Source organism: Dendroctonus ponderosae, unplaced genomic scaffold (assembly GCF_020466585.1).
Source record: "Dendroctonus ponderosae isolate FM_Combo_2020 unplaced genomic scaffold, Dpon_F_20191213v2 Dpon_F_20191213_4, whole genome shotgun sequence".
In the NCBI taxonomy this organism is placed as follows: Eukaryota; Metazoa; Arthropoda; class Insecta; order Coleoptera; family Curculionidae; genus Dendroctonus; species Dendroctonus ponderosae.
Window position 1 is genome coordinate 6,822,066 of NW_026018611.1, and position 11,764 is coordinate 6,833,829.

Here is an 11,764-nt window from a genome sequence, read left to right on the forward strand (position 1 = left end):
TGTTGAAATAAAAGCTAGCAGACTCTTCAATAAACTGATCATTATTGTAAAGTGGCAAGGAAACGCGTACAGCACTTTTCGTTTTGAATAATGTATGTTTAGGAGTGGTTGTCTTCCTTGCTGCTAAAAGTTTCACAAGAGCAGTCACCAACTTATTGAAAGAAGTACTTTAAAAAAGTCAATGCACACGTAGGATTTGGGGTCAATATATCCAAGGGTAGTAAAGGCGACACTTTTATTTGTTGAAAAGGTTGGCCAACTCCCACTGTTTAGTTCGTCACATCTTATACGTTACTTTTTCCAATGGACATTTTTAAGTAAAATCGTATGCAAGCATCTGGAAAACGTACTAGTAAAATGCTCGAGTGAAAATATTTGTTTCATGAGCTAACGACGTTCATTAATAACCCAAGTAGACGAGCACTTTGTTTTTTAATTAATACGCAACTTGAAGTGGAAAATTAGCAAATTTATTGCCCTTTTGTTATACTTACGGTGTATAGGTATGTTGCATCACTGTTAAAATAATTGCAAAATCGAAAGCACATGATTTTAATCTCATCAACGACTTACGTACTCCAATCAAATTAATATCGGCAATTAAAAATGAGTAATCTTTTTAACCTCCTTTTGAAATTTCAAACACCAGGATAATAATGGGAAAACTCGTGGTTTATGGGAATAATAAAGCTTTAATTATTTTTTTTTTCAAGAAACAAGCAAAGCCAGTTCTTGTGGGTAGTTTGCATAAAATAAAAAAGAAACCTTCACTTTGTGGTAAACCATTAAGTTTGGTTAAATTGTTTTCATTTGTTATATGCGTATATTAATTACGTTATTTATAGTGGCACTTTGCGATAGGTTCTCGAAATCGAATCTCAACAGCGATTTGTTGATAAACAACGTGCAATATTTTGTTTGATCCTTGAATTAATTTCCAATGTCCACTCTGCTGGTCATAAACATGTGCACATAGAGGGTGATTTTGATTAAATCGTCTCTCAGTTTGTACAAAGTCATAAAATGCATCAACAGGTCAAGACGAAAGCTCGTAAAAGCTCACACAATTAAATTATTTAGCACCTTTTAACACTGCTCATTAAGTCGAGAATTGTTTTTACCTGGGTGATAATTTATGAATGTTTTAGTTTCAACTCAGCCTTTGATAAGTGACAGGTACGGATTATGATGATAAAAACAGTTGTGATTTAAGTTAATGACATGTTTAATTGTGTTTGTGCTGCGGGCAAAATTACTTCGACGTGCCAACTATCCAGAAAGTTGCTTTCGCTTAGGATGTTTTTGACAAGGAAAACTTCCGGCCGCGTGTAAATAAAGGTGCATTTTCTATTTGCGTACTTTTCTAATAAATTTATAGTATGTGATATGTGGTTTTTCTATTTCAAAATATCTCAAATTAATTGGTTTACTCGAACTTATGACAGCAAATTTATGCAAATACCAACAAAACTGAACTGGTTTCAATTTGGCTAGTTAAAATCACCTCTAAAATGCTGCCAATCGAAAACAAACCTCTTCGTAATTATTTTCCGCTCAAACCCACCTTTAAACACTTATTTTTCCAAAGATTTTATTTTGCGTCAGTGCATTTGGGATTTTTTTCAGTGATCGGGAATATGTTGGCTTGCGAAGTTCGATTTGAAACACGAATTAAAAAACGACATTTTCAAGTTGGTTTCAAGTGCATTAGAATGTTTTTCGCAGGATATGAGATGCATCTATGCAAGGTCAGTTGCGAATATAGATTGTCTGCCTTAAAATATCCAAATGATTGCCAATCGTCTTATTTCACTATGTGATGATAAGTTATGTAAGTTTTTATCCAGAATATGCGATTTTCGATTGAATTTTACTGGCAATACATGTGTGCTGAGTGAGTTTATGGGGGATTTGGATTTTATTTTGCATGTAGACGGGTTTTCATTTGGACCTACAGCAATTTTTGCCTAACGAGTTTCTTCAGAAAATTTGGTTTTGTTTTTTATTCATTTTTCTTTTCTGACTTTATTTTGAAACTATTGAAACTACGTGTCATTTGCTTTAAAGGGAAATTGATTAAACTTTAAAAAATGTTGGGACAATCATTGACGTTAAAAAATGCTTAAGAACTGAATAACAAATAAAATGTTCAGTTTTAGACAAACAACTTGCAAATTATATTGCATTGCATCAAATCTTAGGTATCACAATAATCAGTTTGGGTGATTTTTAAGTTTATTTTTTCTCTTTAACGATAGGCAGAGCTCAAAAAGACAAATAATTTTGAAATAGCAGTTTTTACAAAAAAGCGCAATTTGAAAAGTGCACATTTCGTTTCAAGCAGGAGTTTTTTCATATGTTTACGGACAGAGAATGAAAAAACACATTTATAATAGAAAACAGGACTTGAGAACTAAGAATGGCAATTTTCAGACAAAAATTACAAATGCAATACATTTATTTTATCTCAGTAATCCTATTGGAAGTAGACCAATTAAAAATAGACCAAAGGTGCTGAATCTGCACTTAGGGCAGGCCCGTTAATTATTATGCAAATATTTTCCTTATAATACTGGAAATACGTTTTTTTTTAATTAATTTTCGGGGGTAACTCTGGCATGTTTTCCTTGCAAATTTCACTCGTCCTTCGGACTCGTGAAATTATGGAAAACATGCAATCGTGAAAAATTATATGGTTAATTTTAGAGCTCGAGTGGTATTTAGTGAGATTATTTCTCGAATTAAATATTAAAAATTAAATTTCAGAATATATTTGACATCAATCACTTTAAATAAATTAGTCGACAGTGATATTTTTTATGATTCCATGACGACGTGAAATTATCGCTGTAAGTTTTTTTGAAAATTATCGAATTACCGTTTATTAATACCTTTTTTGCCCTATGGCGTTGCTATGGATGAGTGAAATAATCACTAAAGTACGAACTTACTAGGGTTTTACTTTTATTCTTGCAAATGCAAAACAAAAGCCATGGAAAAGTCCCTAATGACTGTTTATCTGAAGAGAAAAAAATCAACTGATGTTAACACTGTGGCGCAATTAATAGTTTCTGGTAACCAGAGCACATACTGCAGAAGTGTTATTTACATTTTGTCTGGTCAATGGCGCATATTCAATTCTGCTCATTCTGTGGTATATATGTGCGGCTGGTTTGGAGTGGATGCTGCAAATGGCTTCCCAAAACAAACATCTTGATTTGCTTGCATTTTCAATGTAAAGAGAAAATGTGACCGAATTTACCAAGTGTTAATAAGTAATAGCAGTTCTCTCACGTAACGCCCCTTTGTTTCTGGTGTACGTTTTAATAAAAAGACCAAGTTTACTGGCACTGGGCTGGAATAATGCTTTATCTCGGTGCTGGTCGCGTTAAAATTGCATTAATATCCAACTCAACCGCTGTTATTATTCTTTAGTAAAAAATTAGTTTAACTATTATTTTTCTGGGACAGGTTTCAATGTTGCAGTTTCACTTTGGTATTAGGTTCCAAAATGCGATTCAAAAGTATCATGTTACTTTTTAAATTTTTTGCACCAACAGAACCACTTTTACGGGTTTACCATACGGTTCAAAAAACAACCAGTTAAATTGGCAAAGTGTAACGGCGGTTACAGGTTCACGTCCGGAACACTGTTATTTTAGCGGTTACGATAAATACCGACCATCCCTATGAAGTATGTAGCGACTTAAACTAAGACAACTGAACAAATCTTTTTTTATACAATGGACAACGAATTTTAGAACCGTATCCTCATCTTGAGACCGAAGAATACATTCTAAAACTTTGATCATTCAAAACAAAGACAAATTGTTTCTAACAAGATCTACAAGAAATAAATGAATTCCGAGAATATCCATCAATTACAGTTAACACTTTAGAAAATTGGAGTCTAGGGGTGTCTAACAGTTCAGCATTTCTTGACTCAGCAATATTTTATGCTGCTAATATACAGAGTGGTTAAAAATAGCATTATTCCTCTAGAAGTGTTATACAAGACGCTCTTGATAGCGGAAAAATAATTAAAGAAACAAAATTGAATAGTCTAAATGTACATTTTAGTGCGATAAAATGCGGGAAAATGTATGGCAATGATGAAAAAAGTTCTAAACGCTCTCGTTAGAGAGAAAGTGAACACTAAGGGGTCGAGTAAAGAGTTCTATCTCGATTGACTGAACCCACATGTTTTCAAATAAGAGCTCGCGAGCAAAACTCGCACGAAAATTGGATATTTAAAGCAAATTTAAGCAAAGTATAATCTAATTTTAATATAATATTCAGCTGTACTAAAGTTTTACAATTGAACATTGTATCATTTAAAAATAATCGGTAATAGCTATGCCTAACGAGTTTTAACTGAACAAAAACAATTTTTCCGCCGCAAGTAACTCTTTCAAAGAAAAACGCCAATTTTGAATTTCTGTATTATTACAACTCATATTAATACATTTTAGAGTAACGATCAAGTAACAAAGCAAGAAAATTAAACTCAGGAGATTTACAATAACATTTTATGATGATCCCTGAACATGTAGGTTCAATTATCTATTTTCAAAGCATGAATAACCGGATAATAAATTTTTATAGATTGTCGTTTCTAATCGATTCTTGCTTTTATAGTTCTAATTCATAATTGGTTATTCGTTTAGTGGCATACTTTATTATGATATCCTAATTATTTGGCTCTGTATATTCTTTCCCTACGTCAATTTAAGCAAGTATGTTAACAAACTGCAGGTTAATCACTTCTATTACTGAAAATATAATTAGTAATTGCTCCTGTCGCACCTGTTATCTTCAAAGCTTTCGAGTGAAAATGCGTTAAAGCGCCTCTGATGGACGTCTGCAAGCTCCATTGATATATCACATATCTGTATCAATTTCAAAACTGACATTGAAAAGTTGTAATACATATTTGAGGGCATTTGCTTTATCATTGCGGTTATCAGTTTGATTGATTTTTTGATGCCATGAGAATTGGGCAAATCCTGTTTATTCAAAATTTAATATAAAAGTACATTTATTGTCGGAACGGAAAGTTTTCCAATCATATTTCACCTTGCAGTAAAAATAAATGCTTTATACAGTTCAAAGATTCAAGATGTTGAACATATTGGCTTGTTATTGATGTTGTACTTAAAAAATGTTTTATATCATGTGTGTGAAACTTTATAAGGAAAGGAACATTTTTTATAGTCCGCTGATATCCGCAGTTATTACACAAACGCATCAAATTTGAGATTTGAAAAAATGATCGATTGAGGTTTTTTTACCAGACACCACGCTCGAATGTAAACTTGTTTCATTATTTTGATGCACGAGAGCAATTTAGGTTTGACAGGGGTTGTTTCCCCGTCGAAAAGCCAAAGCAAATCAAAAAGTAGAAATTAAAATTTTAATTAAAAATACGAATCAATGAATAAATAATATGAATGATCTAAATTGCATGTAAATAGTTGTAATTTTGCCAATTAATTACACTTTTTCTGGTTCATTTGTTGCTTTTTCCAGTTTTACCAATAAGTTCTCAAGCTTTCAATAATTTTCTGTCCTCTAGGAAGTTATTATGCTGTTTATAACATTCTTTTAACAGAAAATATAAAATAGCTGATTTACGCGATTTATATTTGACTTGTTACTTATTTTTTCTATATTGGGGTGAAGTCATGACAATATTTCTAGCAAAATATCGACGTTGTAAGTTGGGTGGCTTCCTCAGAAGGTTAACTCTTTCTTTGATTTCAACATCCGGGTCAAACACGATTTATGTGCGGCATTTCGGTTGGATATTCTCAAAAATCTCTAGCTGCAATTTACTGCATCGTTTGGTCGCTCCGAGCACAGCTTCCCATAAACATGGCACAGATTTCCAGATTGGGGCTCCAAGTTTCTTTGATCTTCAATTTTTGGCTAGTTCTCATGCAGCTTTTCCCCCTTTAAGCTTCTGCAGCTTCAGTTCTACAGCTGATATCCAACAAGAGAAAGTTGAATAAAAGACAATATCTATATATGTGACGGAATCTTGTTGCGAAGGTACATATAGAAAATTTATTGGATCTAGCTCATGTACTGTTTCCTTTACGTTCCTTTTATGCCATAGCAAACAAGGAATTTTTAGATTTCAAATAATATTAAAATCCAAATGTTGAGTTTATCTTGCATCTCTCCTATTCCCAAAAGACCAAACGTTTTTAGCACGTGTTTGCAATTGGCTGAAGACAGCTATGACTTTTCACAGGAAATTAGAAGGCGTTACTTTAATTATTGTGCCATTGTGTAAGAAGGTGCCTGGATCCAAGAGTTTCGCGTCTAATTACAACTTTGTGGTCTATTTTCGTGTAACTTAAAGCCCAAATTACCGTGTGAAATTCCTATGTCGCATACGTGTCTCATTTAATGTAACGGCGTCCTGGGACATACTCGGCAATTACTTATCTAATGTATTGGAAACTATGTTACAAATGTTTATCAGTCAATAAGGAAATTTAATCAAGTATGTTTTACTATTAGAGGCTCCAGAGAAGGTAAAGTGTTTGTAGTCATCAGTATAGCAAATAACAACAAATAGGTATATTTTTTTCAATATACGCGGCGCGTAAAAAAATATCTTAATTTAGTCCTTTGTCTTGCTAAGCAAAGTATTACGCAGCAAGCAAAGCAAACAGCTAATTAAGCCACTCCATTGGTCATCCTGAGTCAAAATATTTTTTGTGATTTTTTATTTGAAACCTTCAACCCGCTCATATTTCCTCTAGCCTCAGAATACAATCTTAGATTGAAAATCCAATTAAAAAGTAATTTCAAAAGTATTTGAACTTGAATTGATTTACTTACGTTGTACTGATTTTCGTCAAAACATAAAAGTATAAGACAATCTTTTCCAGATGTTACAGGTCATATATGAAATCAGAGCGTGTGTATAAGGTCAATTCAACGTAGAAATTGCTAAAAGATCGCTAAAACAAAATGCATCTTTTTGGGAATTAGATGGCTCAAAAACAGTTGATTTTCAGATCGTTGATTTGCATAAATAATAAATAAAAAAATGTTTTTCAGTTTAATTGTTTTCGAATAAATGTGAATTTATTGCTCGTTACCCTTTACTTAAATTGCGTTGATCGGGTCTTTTTGTGGCACGCGGCTCAATAAATCAGTGGATCCTTATTTTTGATGCAAAATATATTTGAATGTTTTTTAGTTTTGAGAGTTTCTCTCCTTGGAAAGTTTTTAACTGCTAATCTAACGCAAGCAAGGATCGAAGACACGTAAAACTGAATTCCTTGAAAATTTTATGAAAATATCACCGAATCCGCATTTTTATTCTCTTAGCAAATATGGGCTAAAATGAATATTTGAAAACAAGTGCACTATCTGCTCTAGAAATTGGCTTTTTTTAATCCAGAGCAAGCAGCCACTTGACATTCTTTCAGTCTATAGAGATCACTTGGTTTTCGAAACTTCACAATTTTCCTGAACTCAAATAGCTCATGATCCTCATTGCTGCCGACTTTGTATTGACTTTAAAATGAACATTTTTAAACAGGTGCACTTTCCACTAGGAAAAATCCTAACTTACAATTTAGAGCTTCACTTTATTAATATTTACTTTATTATTATGTTCATACATTTTGCTCATCCTGCATAATGACATTTTTGGAATAAAATATTTCAAAGTTCGCAAAATTGAAATTGGTTATTGCCACCGAACTCGTAATCGTCTTATATCTTAATCTTAAAATAGTTTTATTTTTAATTGCCGTTTTTTTATCTTGCTCGAAAGCCTTGCATTCATTGACTGAATTAATTTATTCTTTTAAATATGAAAATAACGACCCATAAGTTTTTATTATGTTGACAAAATTCCACTCAATTCGAAACCAAACTCACCAATGAAACAGACCTGGTTTAGACCCTACCACATTATTTATCGAAGGTTAAGCTTAAACACTTTTTAAAATAAACTAATTTTGTTTTTGTTAAACTAATGTAATATATTGAAGCGAATTTATTAAAAACCCCAGAAAACGAATTATTAATCAACCAATTAAAAATAAAATCCAAATTCAATTTAGCTACTTAGTGCTGAATTACTGTGAAACCTCAGTGTACTTAACTCTTGCGTCAAGACTGATTATGAATTTAGATGACTAAATACCTTGCTAATACTCACTTTCGCCAAAAGCTGTCTTCATGTAGAGAGGAGGTTTAGCAGATAAATTATGAAATCCATCCTGCGCATTATAATGTCTTGGGGAATAGTGGAAACTAACCTTTACAGTACTCATTTCAATAGCGGTTCCATAAGAAAGAATTTACGGCCGAGAAAAGGATTTTCTTTTGTAGCAAGATATGTTTCCTTTTCCGCCAATTCGTCAGTTCATTTCAAAAGTGATGATTTACGTAAAAGACTTGTCGAATATTAGAAATACACTTAAGTTGAAAGTATTTTTTTATTGGTGTTTAATACACTCTAGCAAAAATAAGTACTAAAAAATGCATAAAAATAGATAAGTCCACATAGAAGAATTAATATGATTTAGTGGAGCAAAAAGTATTTATAACCAGTTTATGACCTGCGAATCGGGAACCGTTATTTTTAACATAAAATTTTAGATTGGCGTTTTTGCAATGTTTTCCCCAAATACAATTTGATGGACTGTTTTGTAAGCGCGAGACGGCTCAGAGCAATAATAAACATTAGTTCAGAGATTTTTGTAATTGCAAAACAGCGATAATTAACTTTATAACCTTAACCACTTGAGATTTGAAGAGAATGTTTGCGACGCTGAAAAGGGAGAGCATTTTAATTGTTCGAAAAAAAGCGTGGCTTTGAATTTTGCTTGAACAAGCAGAAAATTCCCAAAGAGCACGTGATTTTGTATTTTTTGCTGTCTGGGTAATTTAACTCATGTTCACCATTATACAGATTAGGCTTGGAAAAAAGTGTTTTAAAAGTGAAAAATAGTTGAAAAACTAAATTATTTACTTTCGGTTCATTTTTGCAGCTTGTGTATCGTCGGAACCGTTCACGTATAAATAAAACGGAAAAGAGATTAAGGTATCTGAAGGAGCCGTAAATAATTTATTAAATGAGCGACAGATTTATCAAAAGGGACATTTCTGGGTATCCAGATAAGTGACAAAAAGAAAATGATCGAAGCGAATTAACGTATAGTAGGGTTTCAATCAGTGTCGCATACTCAGTCGGGCCTAAACAGATTTCGCCTCCTTCCGCAAAAGGAAATCTAATTTACTCCTAAGTATTAGTCATTTTCTCGAGTTCTTTCCTATGTCTCATATTTTGAAGGCATTTGTATTATAAAATAAATCCTCGCTGGCGTTCTGATATACGACAGCTGCGAGCAGCTGGCAATTTTCAGTCGGCAACGAACATTTGTTCCGTAAATGTCACAAAGTCTCAAATCTTCAGAAAAATTTCAGCGCTTTTCCCTACTTGATTTACTATTGACTCCTTTTCTAATTGGAGCTTAGTTTATTTCATATTCAGTCTACTTTGATACTTGGTCGATTAATTAGACTTTTCTAAATATAGTCAAGAATGGTGCTGAAAACAAAACTTCCCCAGACTTGGTTAAGAATCTAAGTTATTCTGCGAATCTCTATCCAGAGAGAGACACTTTTAATTCAGAAAGCATTAAGTAAATAAATACGGCCTCTAAGTTGTAAAATATAAAGCTTAACAAATTAATATCACAACTGGAGAATGGCAAATAATTCCCATCTCCTGGCGTTCGCATTTTCGTGGAAAACGCTGAATCGCTTCTTTGCGTATTGTTGCTTACGCTGTTATCAGGGGGAACTTTTTCGCAAAGCGGAAACTTCGCGTTTAACCGATTTCAAGCAATTTAAAATTCAAAATTCAATTGTATGTGGAAAATGTATGAAGCCTAAAGACGAGCTGAGATGAAAGTTGCTTATTATTGAAGCAATGACGTTCTTATCTGTTGGAAAAGAGGACTAACGGAATTTTGCTTCCAATTCTCCATTCAACCTTTGACTTTATAATGAAATACTCATTGTTTTGCGAGCGCCCACTACGTTTACCGACAATATTTTATTTTTAGTCTCGATTTAATTAGGCTAGTCTTTTACATAGATTACAAAGCCTCGCAGCATTATCATTACACGCAATATACAGGATAGTCCCGTAATGGATACAACGTATTTGTGGCAGTTGTGGTCACGTCAGGGCTAATCAAACGAAAATGTTCATTGTTGGACAAGGATAATTACAAAAGGTATTATAGAATAATTATCTCTTGTTTACCTACGTGTTTTAAGCAAAGCGTGTGCTGAAACGCAATTATTTGGTCTGACCTACAACTATTTAAATATTTAAAATCCAGACGGTATCCAGCGCTTTTCTAAATACATTTTTAATTTTTATTAATTGACCTGCATTAATTATTAGGCAAGTTTTCATGAGTGATTGTAATCGAAAGCTTTTAAAAACATTTCAAACTAAATCGATTGTGTTTCTTAAAACCACGCGTGTTTTTTATCACGCCACTACTATCGTGCGGTTTATTCTAGAAGAAGTAAAAATCCGCAAAAAGGTTTCAAAGTAGAGGTCGGAGTCAAACATTGAGGCCAACACTAATTTCGTATTTTTTCATCCCGCAAAATCTGATTTTCTCGTAATTACTGGCAATTTCCCGGGGTTCGGTCCGATGTTGTATATATGTATTGAATTTTGTACGATAAAGTAAATCCAGGATAACGTTGTTATATGCGAGAGCTTTGAGCAGCTGGCAATTTTCCGACCGGCAGGAGTATTTGTTTCGGTAATATCTCTCACACAAAGTCCCAAGTCATCAGCGATTTTCCCCGTTTTTCTTCAGTCAATACCATGTCAATCATATTTATTTACAATTCATTAGATGGATGTAAATGAATGCAGGCATTAGCATTTTCCTAGATTGGAAACACTGATGATGATTTTTTTTTTCAAAAAAATCTTTGTTAGTTGTTGGGAGTGTTGGAAGAAAAATATTGTTATCCAATGAAGAAATTGGATCGTTAGCTTTCCAACAATGTGCCGTTAAATAAAATCTCAGTGATTTTCCCTTTTCAAAATACCATTTTAAAAGCTTTATGATTTCCCCTGAGTGTTTCAGTATAAGCAATAATATTTACTTTTCTCTACTCTCGAAATACAAACCCATTTCTTTCCGAAGCATCCTTCTAAGATGTTCAAATATTTACCAAAGCTTCTGGAACTGAAAACAATTAATTCGAATACGCAAATTGGTTTTATTGAGTCGAGTCTTGGAAAAGCCATTACAAAATGGAAACTTACATCAACATGGAAATACAGTGTAATTCATTTTGCATGAGATTTTGCTTGCCACATTTGGAAAAATAATTTAAATTCTGAAAATCACAGGCAAGCAGGCTCTTTAGCCAATTTCTCGAAGAGCAATTTACCCGTCAATAGCTCCACTTTGGCTGCATGCCTCGAATTTATGAATCAAAAATTAATCATTAACGAGGCTTTTTATAAAATCGGTTCTGTGTGGCGGAAAGTGTGGACCTTAAAATTTAAAAAATGTGCTTTAATGCAGATGGCATTTTTAGATTAATTTGAACTATTCATGCTCGACGCGGTCCATAAATAGCACTTATATTGTATTAATGTTTAAAATGCAATTGCGTAATGTTGTGGTTTTTCTTTTCATTTAATTTTCGTATTGCCTAATTTGTCGTTCAGTTTGCTTTGCGGATT

The 11,764-nt window shown here is 33.0% G+C and overlaps 1 protein-coding gene across 4 annotated transcripts in view; it reads left to right on the plus strand.

The window, feature by feature from the left end:
* LOC109537036 (G-protein coupled receptor dmsr-1) overlaps positions 1-11,764 on the plus strand; it is a 39,454-nt gene that overhangs the window by 5,729 nt on the left and 21,961 nt on the right. Inside the window, exon 1 of one of the 4 annotated variants that reach the window (XM_048666077.1) lies at positions 1,623-1,748. The exons of 2 other annotated variants lie outside the window; for them this stretch is intronic. The gene's annotated coding sequence lies outside the window, so the exon portion shown is untranslated. One more of the 4 variants, XM_048666080.1, reaches the window with a different exon arrangement.